Source organism: Ambystoma mexicanum, chromosome 10 (assembly GCF_040938575.1).
Source record: "Ambystoma mexicanum isolate Mex_15411 chromosome 10, UKY_AmexF1_1, whole genome shotgun sequence".
Classification (NCBI taxonomy): domain Eukaryota; kingdom Metazoa; phylum Chordata; class Amphibia; order Caudata; family Ambystomatidae; genus Ambystoma; species Ambystoma mexicanum.
In genome coordinates, this window is record NC_090932.1 from 1187385395 (window position 1) to 1187405341 (window position 19947).

Below are 19947 nucleotides of genomic sequence, written 5' to 3' on the forward strand. Positions count from 1 at the left end.
AACTTTCAGAGGAGTTAACAAGGGTGCCCCTTAGCTCCTGCCCTATGCAACGCATACACTGGAGACTACCAACATTCTGAAAATCTGGTCAGAGCCTTCCCACCATCTGTGGGTAAGGAAAAAATAAGCAGACTTCTGTACGCAGATGCCATCATCTTAGTCGACCAAATGGCTATAGGCCTACAAAGAAAATTGGACAACCTTCAAGAATATCTGCTAGCAAACAACCTAGAAATCAATGTGGGAAAAACCAAAGTGTTGATTCTAGAGAAAACAACTAAGATGAAAATAAATACCTTAGTGGTACTTAGCTAAAGGTACACTGGAGACGGTCTCTTCATTTAGATACCTTGGTGCCACTATCAGTGGAAGCCCATATGAAACACAGATGCTAGAAACGGTTTATAGTGACTTTTTCGAATGCCATTTTTTCGAATGTCATTATGTCGAAAACATTTCGCCGAAAAAAAATATTTAAAATGTCTTATTTATATATTTTTTCTAAATGGGTGGGTTTCCACCTCTACACCCTCCGTTTTTTTAAACACTTATTTCACTTTCTAAACCCAAAAAAAACATATGAAATAAAAAATAATGCATTCCAAAACATTTTTTTAGACAAAATGTTTTTGCGATAATAGCATTTCAAAGAAATGCATTTGAAAAAATGTCCGGATACCTCTAGAAACGCTCTGGATAAAAACTAAAAGCCTGACCAACCAGACGACGGTGCTAGATAAAAAGTATGGTTGCTTCTCGCTCAAAGGTACTATGACCTTCTGTAAATCCAAAGTTGTCCCAGCGATTGTTTATAGCACCAAGGCGATGCCGGCTATTCCATCTGAAATCTGGAAAAAACTCAAAGGATTCATTTGCCTGCACACAGCCCCGAGTGCTCACGTTAGTGAATGCATCTCGAACTACGGGCTATAATCAATCTGCGGGCTATACCAGTGAGTATAGCCCGCAGATTGACCAATCAGGATTGTTAAACACCTAGGGTGTTCTAATATTCTTTATGTTCGGGGTGAATAACGTCATACTGTTTTCAGTATGTTGAGAAGGAATGCTAATTAGAAACATTATTTAGATGTGTTATAAAAACAAGGGCAGTGAAATAATTAGTTGACATCTGTTCAAATGATACCCCACCATCATATGAAGCAATGATCATATTTATTGCAGTTGTTTGCTGTGTTTATTGGATTTGATGTATTCTTTTTTCGAATTATTAAAAATGTTTCAAATGAACCAGCACAATCTAAATTAAGGGGTTGTTTGTAATTAAGTCGTGTTAAAATTGAATCCTAACAATACCAACAATCATTCGAGATGGGTGTGCCACAAAATATAGACTCAGGGAGGGGTCATTATAGTGGGATAATGACCCACCTCCAGGTTGTGGCATGAAGCAAAGCTGTGGGCCATACATTGGAGAAGGGTAATTATCACAAGTGATAATGACCCCCCTCTGTCCCTCGAGGTCTTTAAGGATATTATTATAAATGTAATTGGTTATTTGTAAGGCGCTTAATACCCAGAGGTGTATAAGCGCAGACACAGTAGTACCTTGTGGAGCTATGGTGCTGAAGTAAACAACATTTAATATTGAGAAAGTAAATTGACAGAGTTAGTAAATTAAATGTGGTTTTGTTTTGTAGCATTTGAATAACAAGCTTGCCTTCGTACATGAAACATTTCAATTGCAAACTTGGTTAAACTGGAGCTGATTTAACATGAGGGGTCGTGAAAGAGTAAACCGTTTCATTATAAGAAAGTGAAGCATTTCTCCATGCTTTAGCTTGTTCGTAGGTGTGCTTAATAGGGGTGTGCAGTCAAAAAGTAGAAACAAAGTCGAATGTCAAAAATGTTGAGAAAAAAATGTCAAAAAAAAGTTGAATGTTTTTTTTTATTTATATGTATTGTTTGGGTTTAGTAAGTAAAAAAAGGGGTAAAATAAAAAAAAATACAAAAAAGGGGGGTTGGGGGAACCCCCCATTTCGAGAAAAAACGTAAGAAAAAAGAAATTCGACTTTTTTTGCCACATTATTTTTTCTATATTTTGACTTTCGACATTATTGCTTTCGATTTAATGACTATAAACCCTTAATAGGATGTTGCAGTGCAAAAAAAAAATGTCTCTTAGAGAGGAAGTGTTTTTCTGGAAGTCATCTTGCCTGGAAATTGCATTATTGTTTCCTTGTCCGCTTATCAAGTAAAATGTTCAGAAATTAGTCAATACCAGTAGTTATTGACTGCACTTTGAACCTTCCGATTGGCTGAGAGGCAGTGAACAACGATTCCCAGGTACCAATATTGGTATGTAGTGATTATATTGAACAGAAAACAACTCATAAAATTTTAACGAATGAAAAAACAACAAAAATAAAACATTTTCGGAAAAACTAAAAATAGGGTTTGGAGTGGGAATAGTGGTTTTGGGGTGGGGTGAAACGTATTGCTAAAAAAAGAAAAGGGGGGATTGGGGTGAACCCCCCCAAAAAACAACAAAAAGGAAATTAGTTATTTTGGGTTTAGTTGTTTTGTATTCTTTGAAATTTCATTAGTTGTTTTTTCATTCGGTGAAATCACACGTAACCCTCATATTTGTTATGATTTAAATGTACATAAAAAGAAAAACGTATGTGTACCTTTCTGGGGTATGGTTATGATTTTTTAAAATATTAATGTTTAATTAAGTGTTCATGAAATTGGTCAATGCACTAATTAGAAACAATTCTTCTGAAACTACTTTTTCTATAGGTTTATATCTCTTTGCTTAGTACTGGAGTTAATTTAGGTGTTTACCCTATCTTTGGAATACAAAATATCTCGGATATCACACATATCAGAATCAAGCAAAACTCCCCAGTGCAGCCCCCAAGCAGACAGCATCTCACGCCTTGCTGAACACAGCAAGTCCTCCGGTAGAGATGGTCACTCTTCTGACATGTGTGGAGGGGCTTCACTGCCACACCCTTACTCAGCTTGGAGAAGATTCCACAGCGACCCCCATCCCAGATGATAACATATGTTATGTTGGGATTTATGTCACGCAATGCTGCTATTTGCCAAGTCTCTGGTGGATCATGTGTAAGCAGACATAGAACCCTGACTACCATGGGAGCGGGCCTCGTGTTGCTGCAATGTGAACTGCGGCGGTTGGTAATAATTGATGGCGCTTGGCTGGGGAAGTTCCAATCAGGGAAAGCATTAAGGAAGGAGAGGTGCAGGTCAAGCAGGAAAAGGGCGAATTCTGGAAATTGCTTCCACATGGAGGTTGCCCTGGAATCTGCACTGGCTCATCAGCATGAGGCCTGGTGCATCAAGTGAAGTGTGTGTAGCTGGCATTCATTTCCACAGGTGATCCGGTTACACATTGCACATTGCTGGGTAAGAAACTGACTTGATTGCTGCACCCTGAAATGGACTCCGTTACCCGGGTTGGATTACTGGACTTGGAGCACTGCAAAGATTGTGACTCGGCATGATCCCCCTAAATTTGAAAGATTGTATTTCGGGTTTCCTCTGCCGCGCGCGTGGCTGCCATTGCAATTACCATCATCCCATGTGCTTGGCAAGCAGGGAGCTGGCTGCCAACGGGTGGATGTCTCTCATGTGGGCCCCGGTGAACCCGTCTGACAATCTGGGAAATGGCTGGGGCCGCTGAACCTGAAAGCAGCTGTGGAGCTGGGACTGGCGTTTCCTTAGCGCGCCTTTATGCATTCTCTCTGATGCAGCCCCAAGCCCCAGGCTATGTTGGCTTCGATTTAAAGAGTTTGTGCTGACAAATAGAGCCACAAAACGATACACTTTGCAATTGTTATCCTTCATTAAATAGAGCATCATTTGCTATTAAGCTTTCAGAATTCCTACGTTGGTAGTGTATTTGTGGTCTACTGATTTAAAGCAGGGGCATTAATAATGATGGGTTATTTATATAGCGCTTTCGCCAAAACGCTTTACATAGAACATATTTACATACCTAATCACCCAACCATCATTGGTACTCATTTATCAACGTCAGAAGGAAAGGCTGAGTAGGCCTTGCCGGGTTTCAAACCTGCAGACCACACACGGATCACAGCACTGAGTGCTCAACCCGCTGAGTTATTTTACCAGCATTCAGTGGTGCTGCCAGGAATCAATTTTGTGGATGGGGTCGCACAGTTAGGCATAGGCATCTCTAAGAAGTCAAATTACCAATTGCACCTCCTGAGAGGTATTCTTCCTTTCCTCTCCTTCCCCAGAAGCTCACTGTCTCCAGAGCTCTGGTTCTCTTTAGGCTGGATTACTGCAGCAGCGTCTTTCTAAATATGCCTGCTTCTAGTCTTCGCCCTCTGCAACTAATCCAGAACAGGACTGCGAGACTTGTCCTTTGATTCAAGCCCAGGGATCGTTTCTGTCCAGCATTGAAATCTCTGCATTGACTCCCAGTGCTGCAAGGATTAAGTTCAAGACCCTCTGCATTATCCACAAGTCCTTCTGGGTCCTGGGTCCTCAATACCTCCAACTCTCTCTTCGTAAATCCCTTCCTACTCAAGCGCTTTGCTCCTCCACCTCCCTTAGGGTCAGATGCTTCTCCAAGCCCCAAGTTTCTTTGGCTGGGGCATCCCTCTGGAGCAACCTCCCTGCCTCTCTGAAATTTGAGAGGAACCATCTCTGGTTCCGGGAGCACCTAAAAACCTTCCTCTTTGCTTCTGCCTTCTCTCTTCCTCTCCCCTGCTGAACTCCTGTTTGATACTGCACTGGTCACCTTGCTACCCACTGATCTCCGGCCCAGGTCCCTGCCTGCCCAGTTGCACACCCGCACTGCCTCCTGGCAACCCTTGCACTTGGGTCTGTAGCTGTAACACTAGAGTCCCCCTACCTGCACTTATTGGACACCCACTGTCTGCACCTACCCTTACACCTGCCACGTGCTGGCTGCACTTCTTGTTATTGTTTGATCCATGTACAGCACTGCTCCCTCCATCTCCTCTGCACTTGTCCGATCTCAATGTCACTTGGCCAAGTAAGATCGTTGTCTCTGTTCTCCTTCTGTTCCCCTCCCTTGCCTCGTCACGCCTTGAAACACTTGTGTATAGGCGTTTTATAAATGCCATATCATATCATATGATAGGCAAAATTAGAGGGGGCAGGATCTGTAACGGGCAATGGCAATGACACACCTATGTTTTTATATTTGTAAGCCGGTCAGATAGCACGGCGAGTAGAGTGCTCACTTTGACATCCGTGCCGACACTGCTGACGCAGGTTTGAATCATGGCAGGGCCAAACTCAGCCTTTCATGTTTCCGAGGTCGGTAAACAAGCACCACTCAGATGCCTGAATGTTTGTAGTGCTATATAAATGCGACATTATTATTATGCTTAATATATGCTTAATATATGCAATATGGAGATGATGCTCATGCATTTCTCAAAGAAACAAGGAAAGTATTTGAATACAATGTTTATACTGGCATGTCTGATGTAGAATAAGACCGGTTAAGTTTATGAATGGGCTGGCAATGAGATGATAGAGACATCACGAAACCCGTCCTATGGTATGCAGTAATAATTTGGACACGCGGAAAATCACTTATATTGAGGGCTTTGAAAAATACAGAGCAAGATGACAATGTGATACTGGACTGATTATGAGACAAGCAAAATCCAGAACAAAGTGACTAGTTCACGCAGAGCACACGGAAACCTGAGAGCACAGCAATGTACATTGTAAGACTTAATAAGCAAAGCAAATAGTGCCGATTATACACTTACATTCGGTTGTAGTTTGTTGAAATATTGGTCAATCTTTTAAGACTGCTTTAAACAAATCATGTTTCCTGTTGACAATATATATTTTGTTTATTTGTTTACTCATGGCAGAGCGAAAATCTCTCTATTGGTGCACAGCACCCAAGTATGAAAATGTTGTAGCCACAAAGGCTGTCTCCAACCTTTTCACAAATACGTGGGTAGCTAATGGTGGCGTAGCACTGCCGCAGATGGATAGCCTTGCATTTCGAAGAATGTAGCCAGACCTGGCTGAAGGTGAGCTGGGGCCCATTTCAGAATTATTGTCATGATCTCTGCTTCCAAAAGGTCAGGGTTTTCCCAACTCCCTTGGAAGCAGATCCATAACCCAGGTTCCGAGTGCCAACCAGTCCCAATTGGGACCTTTTGGACCCAGTCCTGGCGCCAGTGGCACCAGGCTCATAAATATGCCCAGTCCCAGCGCTGGAAGCGCCGGGCTCATAATGCTTGGGTGGACTTACCTGCAGCAGACCATGCTGCTTACTTGCCTGCCAGTTGAGCCTCTGATCCTCTTCTGTTTGGAACTACTTTTCCTGTTGGGTGGGGCTGGAGCCACTCCCTAGATTCAGAACACTGGAACTCTTCTGGAAGGCAGGAACTCTTTTCTTACCAGGAACTCTTTTCTTACTTAGGCGTGGCTGTGGAAGGAGACACCTAAGCACTACAGGAGGCTATTTAAACCACACCCGGTGGATGAATCTTGCTTTGCGTTATTCTGCACCCTCTGCAGCAGAACGCTCATCGTGTCTTCTGCATCCGGTCCTGGGCCTAAGGAAAAAGGCTTACCATCCTGAATCCAGTCTTCAGCAACACCTATAAAGACAAGAAAGAACAGGTTAGCATTCCGGCATCTGAAAGGCAAAGGCTTACCTACTCTTCGTGCGCTCCGGAGGTCTTCACAATGCATTCCGGCATCTGAAAGACAAAAACTTACCAACTCTTCGCACGCTCCGGAGGCTGTCAGCGCTGCATCCCGCATCTGAAAGACAAAACAAGGTGCGTTTAAAGACATTGGGGAACTTTAATACTCACGTGCCATTACTCCTTTCCACATCTAACCCAGTGGGTATCCCGGCACCCTGCAGCCGCTCCGAACTTGTACCTGCAAAATAAAAAGACAGTTAGAGCGCATCGTGAAGCTGGCAACAAGCGCTTACTTACGTGCTTCCAGGCGCTTCTATTCATCACACGAGCTCCATCTTCAACTCACTTCAGCCCGTCATCCGCCATCGCCGGAACCCTGCAAAACAAGAGACATCATTATTAAAGACTTTAAAGACATTTGAGTTACTCAAAACTTACCGTTCGTGCAGTAAACGACGGACAGCAGTCCTCTGGAGTCAAGAGGCCTGCGCTACCTATCCAGTGAAGAAACTGGTTACCGCACCCTGCCCCGAGGCAGATGGAGAGCTCGGCATTCACTTACCTAAGCTGAGAGCGTTAACCTGTGGGGGTCTACAGGAGAGGAGAAGAGGAAAGAGATAGGGACACCCCAATAACCCCAGTTCATTAACCCCGTATTTTCTATCTGCAGACATCTTACTCTGCACGTCAGGCATACAGGGCACAGAGGTCCAGCCCAAAGAGCCAACCGGGTGCTGCACATCACCTTTGAAGATACGGTAGTCGCCCAGTCAAGACCGGCGCCTCTGCGAGAATCAGGTGAGCGTTACAATTATGCACGAGGGCCCAGTGCCTAAACTGGAGACATGGATGCTGTCCCTTGCACGTACTCCCAATATCATTCAGACTGGTGTACTGGCATGTACACCTTAACTGAACTACAATAAGGACTATACAATGTGCATTGTTCTCACCTTAAACAAATTTGCTAAAAGAGTGGTGGGGCAATCAGTACCACCCCATTACTGCGCATCCGAAAATACTGAATGCGAAAATGCAAAAGTTGTTTAAGAGAATTTCGCAACAAGTATATGTTGGGGTTGGGTTAGGGTAATAACTTAGGTGAGGGAAGTATGGAGGGTCGGTGGGGGGTGTCCCCCAGCATATAACGGCAAAAAGAAGAGGAAAAAATCAACTTTTCGCATTGGGCTTTACCAATGTACAGTAATTACATAGATCCGGACAATCTAGTCTAGTGACATGGACATTATCAATAGTTTAGAAACCAAGTGTGGGCGGGACATTCCTTAGCAGAGTGAAAAAGAGCAGTCCTGGTGTAGCCTACTATCAGGGATGTTTGTAGAAAAATGTAGCATATGTGTCCTTCTGTGTATATTCACACATTTAGCGCACATATGACATTAACCATTGGACCATATGATTAGTTGAACTTTTTTTTGTAAGAGAACCATGACTCAAAGTGATGCTGCCATGAGTGAGCAGAGACAATTCCATGAGTACTGTGCACCGTGTAAATGGTTACTCCTACACTCAAACAAACAATGTGTGAGTGAGACTTTCTCTATAGGACAGAATGAATTGATTGACTGCAGTGTGATCCCAGTTTTGGCAGTTAAGGAAAAAAGGCACAGTGAGATAAAGTGAATTACTACATGATGTCGGAAGCTGGGTTGTAATTTAAATACTAAACAGTAGACTGTTCCATATTCAGTTTTAAAACCAAAAAGAAATGTTGTGTGTTTGACTTTCAGAAGCTAAACTAGGACTCTCTTCAATAAATCGTACTTGCCAATCGCAAACTCCACTGATGAATCAAGCAGACCATATATACCTACTAAAAATGTTACTCTTGACGCCTCTCTCTCTCTCATCTAATTTCCGGCCAATTTCTCTCCTCCTTTTTTTATCTAGACTTCTCGGGAGGGTTGTTTATTCTCAGATCTCCTCCTATCCCCACCTTCGTCTTCTTTCTACTCTAGAGTTTGGCTTTGTCCTGCTCACTCTGCGGAATCTGCTCTGCTACCCCTCTCTACCGCACTTCTTTCTGCTAGACACTGCAAACTATCTTCTATTCTCCTGGATCTGTCTGCGGCTTTTGATATTGTTGATCACCCTATTCGGCTCTCTTGTCTTTCTTCTATGGGACTTTCTGGGTCTGTCCTCAAGTGCTTTGCATCCTATCATTATAACCGCTCCTATTTGGTTTCATTGGCTGGGCAGATATCTTCTTCCCGCCCACTTCTTTTTGGTGTACCCCAAGGTTCTATTCTTGGCCCCCTTCTTTTCTCTCTCTATACCATTCCTCGTTGTGTGCTTATCAGCTCCTTTAATCTATCATGTACCTTGGACGCTGATGACGCACAAATCTTTTTCGCCTTCTCTTTGTTCTCTCCCTCTCTTTTCTTCCCATATCTGCTACTTCCCATTCTGCTTGCTGTCATCTCTTTCATCTTCATCACTATCGACCATTTCTCTCTTTTCAGGCTACAAAGCTTCTTGTCTACTTACTCGTTCCCCCCCTGCCCCCGACTTAATTACTGTTCTGTATTTTTTCTTGGTCTTCCCTCCTACCATTTTGCCCCCTTGCATTCTTTCTTGAACTCTGCTATTCACTTATTATTTCAGCTTCCATCCCGTTCCCATGTCACCCCTTCTCTTATCTCAGCTTCCCTTCCATCCTTTGATCTCCATATTCTTTTTCATGTTTTATGCTTTGTTTTCAAATCTCTCCCTGGTCCTGCCCACCCACCTCTCCTCTTTGCTTTCCTTATACGTCCCTGCACGCTGTTTCTGGTCTCATCTCTCTTTCAGTCCCTAAACCACCTTGCAGTTTCCTCTCGCTTCCGCTCAGTCGCGCTTCTTATACACTGGAACTCTCTTCCTCTCCATCAGCGTTCTTCCCCTTCCCTCCATGGTTTTCAGACCCAGCTCAAAACCCGCCTGCTTCAGTCATTAACCCAAACTTAATTCTGTTTTTCCAATGTGTCACTTTCTTCGCTGTTATTCGTACTGTTATTGCTTTTAACCATTGTCAAAGTGCTTTGGTTAAAGGGCTCTTAAAATAAAATAAAATACAAAATACAAATAATAAATCCTAATCGTAACAGATTTTCAAAAACAAGTATGATTTCCTTTTTCAGATAAAGAAAGGGTTTGAATGAGATCCACATGGATTACAATGGCTGCAGTGCTATAGAGGTCACCTACACATCCCAGCAGCAGTCACACAACTTGCAAAGCTACTTAATATTCAGACACCAGAGGAACTACTCACTGAAAGAGCAGGTCTTTGCAAGGCAATAGTGTTAAGGTCAAATCCGGAATAGGGCAGTTGCCCTGGGTATCTAGTTTTATTTAGGGCTACCAGCCCGCAGGAACCTGAGCACTGAGATAACAGTGGATGTTAGTATTCCACGGCAGCCGGGATTCGAACCTGCACCAGCAGGATGCAGACACATTTCAGAAACGGGCGCTCAGCAAGTTGTGCTATCTGACCAGCTTAAGGCGGTATTCAGGCAGGAGCAGTCGTGCCAGACAAGCAGCAAGGCTATGCTCTCTCTGTTTCTGATGGGGACAGATAGGCCCCCTCTACTATACATGCCTCCATAGTCTTCCGTGCCCCTGCTTCTATACATTTAATTCTAATTACTGTTTTCGCTGTCTACAAAAAAAACCCCAAACAAACAAGGGATGTCTGATAAGGATCTGTTTATGCATAGACTTCAGATTCTGAGTATCTAAGGACTGCTTTTCCAGGCCTACCACCCACTGTCTACTGTGGGAAGCAAAGAAGGCGCAGACATTATAAAGTGGGGCGCAGAGCGCCATCTGGCCACTCCCTACAGACACCGCTTTTGGTGTTACAGAGCATGTGCACCACTGCAAGTGCAAATAGCGCTGAAAACATATTATTTCCATGCATGTTTACCCCACGGTCATGTTTGCCTTATTCATAGTGTTGTTCCCTGGTGCAAATATGCATGGAAGGAATGTGTTTTGGAATAAGGACAGTTTTTTTTCCCTAGTTCTAATTCCACTTGCACTGTTGCAGAATGTTCTGTAATCCTACTCTGTCCAATTTAAATGCTTTTTCCCACCAGTGCAAAGGACTAGGACTAGGTCAAACAATGTCCAGGTCCAAAAATGCATTGGAAGAACATGCTTCTGCTCTAAGGCAATGTTTACCAATTGCTGTTAATCGCACTTTCACCAGTGCAAAAAATGTGTATTACCACCGGGGGTTTCTAGAGACTGGGGACTGGATTGCAGAAACATTACACTGGTGCAACTCTGATTAGCAGAAGGCAAAAATTGCTCTGGTGCAAAAACGTATCCTTCCATGTATTTTTGCACCAAGGCAAATAGCTAGTACTCGGGCAAAAATTGCCCTGGTGTAAAAATGCATTGAAAGAATCAGTATTACTGAAACATTTGACAGGTGCAAGCTAATTTAGCACTGGAGCAAAAATGCCATTTGTGCATACAACAGTTTTGTTCAGTTAATTTGTGCATTGAAAGAATATGGGTTACATTAAAGAAACTTTGCATCAGTGCAAGTAAAATTAGCGCTATGGAAGTAATTGCCCTAGTTCAAAAATCCTTTTAATTTACTGCACCAAGGCAAATGACTAAGAATAGGGCCAACATTGCCCAAGTGCAAAAATGCATTGAAAAAATATTACAGGCACTTAGGAATTTGTTGATTCCACCCAGTGCAAAGTTTCAGTATGTTGTTTCCTCTAGGGACATGTATGCAATAGTGCTAATTGACATGCACTGGTAAGTATCTATAATATCGTCCTGGGTTGCTTCATATAAATCTTGAGTGCGGGACAATGGTGCTGTGGGAATCTAATATGTAAAACTGCCATAGAGACTGCCCTTGGGTGGTATCGATGCGTCGTATAAATCAACATAACATAACATGTGATGAATTGAATGAGCCTTTTAAATAACAATGCAAACTATAATATTGTGCATTGTATGCGGCACGGGCAAAATCGCTATTAGCTGCAGGGTGTGCGCATTGAGCCGTAATTCTGATTTCGCATGCACTCTCCTCAGTACTGTAACCCACTTCAGGATAGCCGCCGTAGACCTTGCAATATCGGATGCCGTGCACGGTAAATACTACACTGTAGTCATCACTTCATCCGTTATTGCAGTACTGCATGTGTGCAGTATCAAAAACATGGTGAAATCAATCCAGTTCCACCCAGTACAACAGATTGCCATCCATGCAAACATGAACATCTGGGTGAAGACTGAATGAGTTCTGTCGAGTTGTTATGTAGAGTACTGAGCACCCTATGAATCTCAGAACGCCGCCTGAATGTCACTCTATTTGCCAGAGATTAAGATTAATTCTAAACCTTACATCCATCACCTCTTTTGTTTTGCTTTGTCACTCTGTTTGAGTCAGGTGCCAAGAAGTCATCAAAAAGGGAAGGCGAGGAAGGGTAGGACAGCACTGATTCAGGACAGTGGTGCAGGAGCCAGAGAACACGACACTAGTGGCCTGCACTGTGCAGCTGGGACTCTCATCACTGCTACATCCACCGCATACCTGCCAGCATTATCAGATGCTTCCACCTTCAGTGCTACAACCACCAGTACTTCCGCAACCACTGCGCTGCCAGCATCCGCCAACTTGTGCAGTACATCCAGGTGTTGCCTAGAGGCAGTAGGAGTGCCACCATAACTGTCGCCAAGATGACAACCCCCCAACTCTGCACCTGATGCCACCTCTACCAGGTGGATGTGCCTGATGAGGTCCTGCAGAAGCTGCATTAGAGGGAATCGGCATCATCGGGAGGAAGGAGACAGGGCAGAGGCCTTATGGATGATGCAAAGAGTCATTGAATTTGATCCTTGCGACAACCTGGAGCCAGTGTAGAGATTTTAGATATGGAGAGATACAGTCCCAGAGCTTGAGGCCAAGGATAAGTCTTGCAGCCCTATTCTGGATTAGTTGAAGAGGACACAGCGAAAAAAGAGGCAAGTTGAGGAATGGACTGTTACAGTAATCTAGCCTGGAAAGGGCCGGAGGTGTACAGACATGAGCTTCTGGGGAAAGGTGAGGAAAGGGCAAATGCCTCTAAGGAGGTGAAGCTGAAAGTGGGCCTTCTTGGCAAGGTCCAAGATGTGAGGAGTAAAGGAGTGAGAGGAGTCGAAGATGACCCCAAGGTTTCTGGACTCAGGAGGGGGAGTTGAGCCCATAAGAAGTGGCCAGAGTGCAAGAGGGAAAAGGCGAGCAGGTGTCCTGATAGGAAGGATCTTCGTCTTACGGGTATTAAGATAGAGATTATTGGAGGTGCAATAAGACTGAATAGCAGACAAGCAGTCAGAGATGATAGAGGAGGAGGAGGAAGAGGGGAGCTTCAAGAAGAATGGTGTGTCATCTGCGTAACACTGGTAATGAGGTGAGAAGGCAGAGATCAGGTGAGCAAGAAGTGCAAGGTAGATGTTGAAAAGCCAAGGCGAGAGGATAGAGTCATGGGCAACAGCACATGTAGAGAGAGTGGTGGAGGAGGAGAAGGAGCCCAGGAACACCTAGGAAGGGCAGTCAGTGAGGGAGGAGGTCAACCAATCCAGTGCCCGGTCTGAGATACCAAGAGTATCATGGAGCGGCTTTATGAGGATAAAATGGTTGACTGTGTCAAAGGCGGAAGAGAGGTCAGGGAGAATGAGAACAGCAGGAGAGTTAGAGTCAAGATTTGCAAGCAGTTCTTCCCGGGTGTTCAAGAGAGCAATTTCTGTGCCTCTGGATGCTCACAATCCAGATTGATGGTCGTGTAAACAACCAACGAGCTCAGTGTGTGGGGTCAGTTGGGGGAAGACCAACTTCTCCAGAAGTTTCCCGTGAAGGGTGTAGTAGAGATGGGGCAGTAGTTGGTCGGACACGAGGGGTTGTCTGAAGGTATTTTAAGGATGGGCACAAAGGGAGCCCTGGAGAGAAGAAGGGAAAGAGCAAGATGCTAGGGAGTGGTTGCAGAAGTCAGCAAATCAAAGAAAATTGATGTGTTCAGAGTGGGGGAAGTAGATAGAACGAGAGAGCAGGAGGGGATGAGTAGAGGGGATTGAGAGTAGTCATGTGTCAAGACGTTTGGAAATTGTGGTATAACATTGTGAAGGATTACCATCTGGCATGGGCTTATAAATCCTGGCTTTTTTGATTTTGATTGACATATACAACGAGGTGGGTCATTCTCCCTCAGAGATGGTGGTCTGCTGATCAAACCCCTGCTCTCCACAAACTCCTTGCCAAAAGCATAGAACACACCTGTGCCCAACTGTGTCAGAATTCTGATCTGCAGACCCTACTCTTCCATGGCGCACAGCAGGTTCAGGGTGCAGGTGCGTTCATGACAGCTGCAGTGACATATATATGTATATCTATATATATATATCTATATATATATATATATATGTTATGCACCTCTGTTCTAAAACTCCATAGTTTTGAGTCTCTGTTCTGGTGGCATGTTAAACTTTAAATATGTTAAACTTTAAAAATAAGCCATACCTGAGTTAGAGTATGGTGGATGGTATTTCTCATAATTATAACAACTGCATCAAATTGGTAAAGCTTGTGTGTCAGAGCTGTGGGCCCAGCTCAGCTGTCGAAGGATATGCGTATTCCCTCAGACCAGGCTGTCTTTGCTTCTCCCTAGCAAGACTGTAGCCTTGGAGGTTGCCTCTCTTTGATCCTTTGTGAGGACAGGTAACAAGTTCCTCAGAGAAGTAGTCACTCCATTGGGATCTTTCCTGGGAACAGAAATCAAAAGACACACTTTTCCACAAAAGGAGTAGCCTCACACCAGGGTTCTGCATACCAAAATGGCATTTGATTCTATTGAGAAGGGCAAGGGTGGGGTTAGTGTAGACAGAGAGAGCTCCTAATAGCTGCAGCAGGACGGTTCCACCATCTTGCATCTCTCTGCCTCTAGCCTTCCTTCCTGTCCTCTCCACTTCTTGTAGCAAAAAGCACTTTGAGCGTGATGTCAGAAGGCAAAGTTCCCTCATTCCAAGTACAGTGATTGGACCCTTAAAGCAGGATTTCTGTTGTCCAGTCACCTGTAGATCATTGCCCTTAAAAGAAGGGGTGTCCCACTCTATCGTGTGTTCACTTTGGGACAAACAGCTAAGGAAGAATTTTGTTGGACCTCTGTTGGGAGAGTTGACTTTCCAAAGCCTTCCACCATTGAGATGAAGACTGAGTGTCCAAGGCAGATGTGAGTGCTGTTTGATACTCATCCCCAGGGCACATTACGGTTGACCTTCTGCTAGGACAAGACCTTTATCTCTACCAGTCACACTGCTGCCCAGGACCTCATTGTGTTGAAGGACACTTTTGGAAGTGTGCACCAGTTTCCCTTGCGTTGGGAGCCCAAGAACAAGGAATTCAATTCTCCCTAAGACCCCTGAGAGGATTCACAACACCTAAGAGTCAATACAGACAGGATACCTGCATTTTCCACCATCAAATCACTGTGAGGCAAGAGTCGAGCCTGTTTAACCGTATTCCTGAACTACGCGTTCAATCCTACTCACCACTGTTAGCAGAGTGTGCCATTGCCTCAGCTCGAACTTGAAGCTCCATGTTGCATCTGCTGCCCACTTTTAAATCGCCATTTGACCCCCCAGCGTCTTTGTTGCTGTTCTTCATCACCAGTCGAACCAACCCTGGTCTACCATCGAAGTACATCCATCGCAGGTCGCATGAAGCCTCCTGACACAACTGTGATTCCAGTCCCCAGCACCTTAGCAGTCAAGTTGACTGTCAAACTGATCCTGGTGGCCCTCACGATCCGTCTTTCTTCAAACATCACTTAGAACAGAAATGATCTCCAGTTCAACCCCTACACGGCACTGCCTCCCTGTCTTGAACAACGTGACCGCCACACTCAAGCCACTTTGAACCCCACAAACAGCACCTAAAAGCCTGGTTCACTGTTGTCAAACCCCCAAGAACCACATGAAGTTATTATTCACAGCTAACTGCCCTTAGAGACCGGTTTGGTCAACATGAATTCCTTTTTACTCAAGAACATAAGATTTTACAACCATTGTGGCTAATTATTGCCCCTGCCACTTCATTACAGAGGGTGTAGCATTTGGTTTATTTTGGACTGTTATACTTTGCTGCAAGGGTTGCTACTGTGGGATGTATTGACCCACTCCGCTGTGCTAAGTGGCATCACCCTGCCAGTTATGGGGAAAGAAACAGCAACAATGGCGGCAAAACCATTGTGCGCGGCAAAAACCTACAAAAACCGTGTGCTTCAGCACACAAAAAAAGGGATGCACAACCTGCCACCCATGGTGCATGTGCGGGGGGAATAGAGCACACCCTGCAGAAAAGGTGCCAGTGGGTCCCATGACCAGCAAACAGAGTGCAGACAGAGAAGCAGCACTGTGCAAGTGAAACCCCAAAATGTGCCTACAAATGTAATTTGCTTTATTGCTAAAAACTCCAAAATGCCTATAACACAACACTTTCAACATATAAAATCTTGCCTGGTGCTAAAATTCATGTATTTAATGAAGCATTGTAAGCATACAAAGTCCTAATATGAAGAGCAAAACAAAACATTAATCAGACAAACTGGATTGTCTGAAAACTGACAGCCTCTATGCCAAAATCTGGGTGCAGTACCCTGGGCCGCCTGAATGACAGCTGTCAGAGGAGTTACTGAAGAAACTTTAAAAGTGAGTTAAAAATCAAAAGCCTGCTGGATTAGCAAACAGAAAAAGGATTGTTGCCACAAAGGAATACAGATCTTAGTTGTGTTTTTATCCCACAGATTTTAAGGCTAACAGAATAATGTAGTTATGTTTGATGCAACAAAGTTGTTTTTGCTGGATTTAAAAGTTAATTAGCTTGGCTGGGGCTGCAAGAACTGGAAAAGCAGGTTTTTCTCCTAGAAGGAGCGCCATCCTCTCAGCAGAAACTCACAGGGAGGTGTTAATAGCTCGTTAGCCCAGTTGTTTTGTCTAGAGAAAGCTAAGGAACAATGGACATCCTCCAACCCAGGATATTGAAGGTGTGAAAGTCCGTAAAACTGCTGCAGCCCAGGAAACTCCTGGCTGACAGAAGCAAATTCCAAAGGAGGGGGGGCACCACATGCTTCAAGGAGTGACAAATACTGACCATTTGGTGTTAACAGGATATGTAATGGACATTTTAAAAGGTGTATAACCTATTATCAAAAGGGGTGCAAAATCTGAAAATGGCAGATTACTTAACCTGATTTTTAGCACTACCTTTGAAAACTTAGTACAACTGTGTTGCTTATTCTGAACAGGAATGACAATAAATGTGGGTTAATGGGGTCTGTATTTCTGCTAAAATTGTGAAACTTTATACACTCATTTCCATGTTAAACACACACAGTTGTGGAGAGCTGCTTAACATTTGGAATTTGTTTTCATAGCAAAAAGGACAAAATTCTGTAGAAAACAAGATCCTACAGCTGTGAGATTTTGATGAAAAGATTCTACACGGAATATTGCATCTTTGTGTGTGATTTGTATAAAAGTAACTAATGTAGAAATGTGTGTTTAGTGCAAAATCCGATTTTGAGACCAGTGGCTAAAGCGAAGTCTCTGAGGACTGTAAAGCAAATCATAAAATGTGACATCAGCCGGCCTTGATCCAATCACCCCAAAGGCAAGGCAGAGATGAAGTGTTGACCCTATCCCAGCTCAAAGGGACAAGCTTAGCTAAGCCAGCCTATACACCCCCTTCATGATGTCATTTTATAGCATAAGTAGAGACAGCTGACAACACATAGACACACAGATCTACTCACTCTCCTGACTGCTGGCGGAGTGCCCTGCTGCTGAAATCTACATCTTCCTTGTTCCAGACTCCAGAAACTTGGCAAAGCAAAAGTCTATTGCATAGCTGAACCATTCTCAGCTAGGCCTCAAATTCTAGACCAAAACCCCAAAAGCCTAGGGGAAGCATCATAATGCAGCCGGGCATGCTATTAATGCTTGCCTGCTGAATTGAAATATCCTGAGAACCAAGAAGGGAAGATCCTGTGCTGTGCTGTGCCGTGCTGTGACCAGAACGCCTTGCTGAATCTGTCCAGTCCGATGTGCCCAGCCATCCATCCCTGATAGATCTGATTCAATGGTCCAGAATCCGGACGGTCCAGAATCCTGATGGTCCAGAAATCCATTGTTTTGTGAGTATTAACAGGAAGCTAGAAACTATTGATTCCTGTGCATTATCTTGTCCCCTCCTAACCTCTGAACCATCCTTACTTCCATAATTAGTAACATTGTCTAAATTCATAGTGAATTCTTATTCTGTCTATCTGTAAAAGCATCCTTTTCCTAGTCATTTTGTCAACTTGGATCTATTAATTTTATTCGAGTGACCAGCCTAGCGCTCCAAGGTGGACATCAAGGGACCAGGATTGAGTCGCAAATCACTCTTGACTCTTACGTTGTGCCGTCCTGGTGGCTTAGCTTGGATGCTTTAGTCCATAGTCAATATTTTTCTGATTTTAAAACTGAAGCCTCTTTCCATTCTCGCGCCTATCTCGCAAAAACCTTTACTAAAACCTCTATAACTCCCTCAGTTTTTGTGATAGAAACATAATTTCAACTCCTACTTGTACCTAACATCCATAGCTATCCACAGAACCCAAAACAGTGCGATTCACCCATTATCGCGAATATCGCACGCAGAAAAGTTTGCAGCGAATTCCCATTTTGAGACATTTTTACACGTGTGAAATAGCTTCCATTTGTTTCCGACCTGGACTTTAAGATTTCAAATGTTTTCTTAGGACTAAATCATTGCTGGTGATTGTGTGCAACTGTTCAAACCAGCTCCCGTAGGAATTTAGAATAATGTAAGCATTTTTTCACACATTTAGAGTTCTTGCTCAGCCAATTTAAAAGTAATTCTGACAGTTGAGAAGCCCACTTCGTTTTTCTCTTTCTGTGTAAGGGGGAAGGGGGAAGTGAGACACTGTTTGATCTGTACTATTCCTGAATACCTGCTCTCTCCTTGCATCTCTTTACATTGCTTATTGGGGGCTGAGGGGTGTTACAAGGGGGACCCCTAACCATAGTGTTATCTGATCTGAACCAACACAAAAGTATTATTTCTGTGCTGCATTCGTTTTGCCCATTACGTATTCCAAGTGTATTAAAGATATTATTCAGTGTTCTGTCACCCCATTGGTGATTGTTGTTTACCTATTAATACATATATTGTGATTTTGATCTTAAATAAATAAATAAATACTACCTTTTACAAACCAGCCTGATTCCTGGTCCAGCATGACCAGGGGTATTTTCTGTTAAGGGATGTGATACGAGTGGTACCTCTTTGAAATAATTGAATCTATATATAAATACGTTTTTCCATTGCGCTGTACAACAGGCCGAGAACAGAGTGTATCGTCTGATTGAATTCCTTAACACTACTGAAACACATTCACGCCTTACCTTGAGAGTATAGCCTTCCCTCGACCCAAGTAACCACGAAAGGTGAAAGAGGTATATCTCTAAACTGTGCCTGGTTGACCTTCAGGGACGTCATTTGGGGTTGCCAGGGGTCTCCCTTGCTACCCAGATGGTCTTCTTTGCTACCCCTAAAAACAATGTAAAACATGGTTTTGTTTGTTTTTATTTTTTATATGGAAGCTCCTGGGCTGTGGCCAGTGCCATGCGGCTCTTTGTTTCTGAAGTGGCTGTCTTTCTTTTTCATGCCTCTTAAACAAAAACAGGGGGTTCCACAAGTGTAACACTTTCAGCAGTGACCCTAAATAAGAAAGAATAGTAATAACAAATAGTTCTTCTCGAATTCTATACAATAATTGCTAGACTCATTAAAAGTTTATTGTAGGCACACTTCAGGGTGGGGAGTCACCGACTTAGTCTGATTTAGTCTGTTTTTAAACACCTCAAATTCACAATGAAGGCAAAAACTAAATGTATTTTGCTTTTCACAAGTTGTAGCATGTTTTTTTACTGCCGTTGTCTCTGTCACAATCATCACAAGACATTCCATCTCAGTGTCCTCGGTCACTTGACAAAATCATTGTGCCTAAAATTGTGTACAGTGTAGAAATGTGTGACCATAGCACATCAATTGGCCCTTAATTTCATTGTGCCTCAATGAAGGCTTTATTGTAACGTGTCCATCTTTCCTATCTCTCTGGCATGCTGTTCAGAATGTTTGTTTGGATGTATGAGGTCACAGTTACAGTTGCTCACATGGTTATATTACATAGTACCGTAAACTGCATAGCAACGT

The 19947-nt window shown here is 43.5% G+C and overlaps 1 protein-coding gene across 2 annotated transcripts in view; it reads right to left on the reverse strand.

Annotated features, from left to right (window-relative positions):
* The window catches only part of LOC138492163 (uncharacterized), a 1449912-nt gene that overhangs the window by 593152 nt on the left and 836813 nt on the right, over positions 1-19947 (reverse strand). The window lies entirely within an intron of this gene.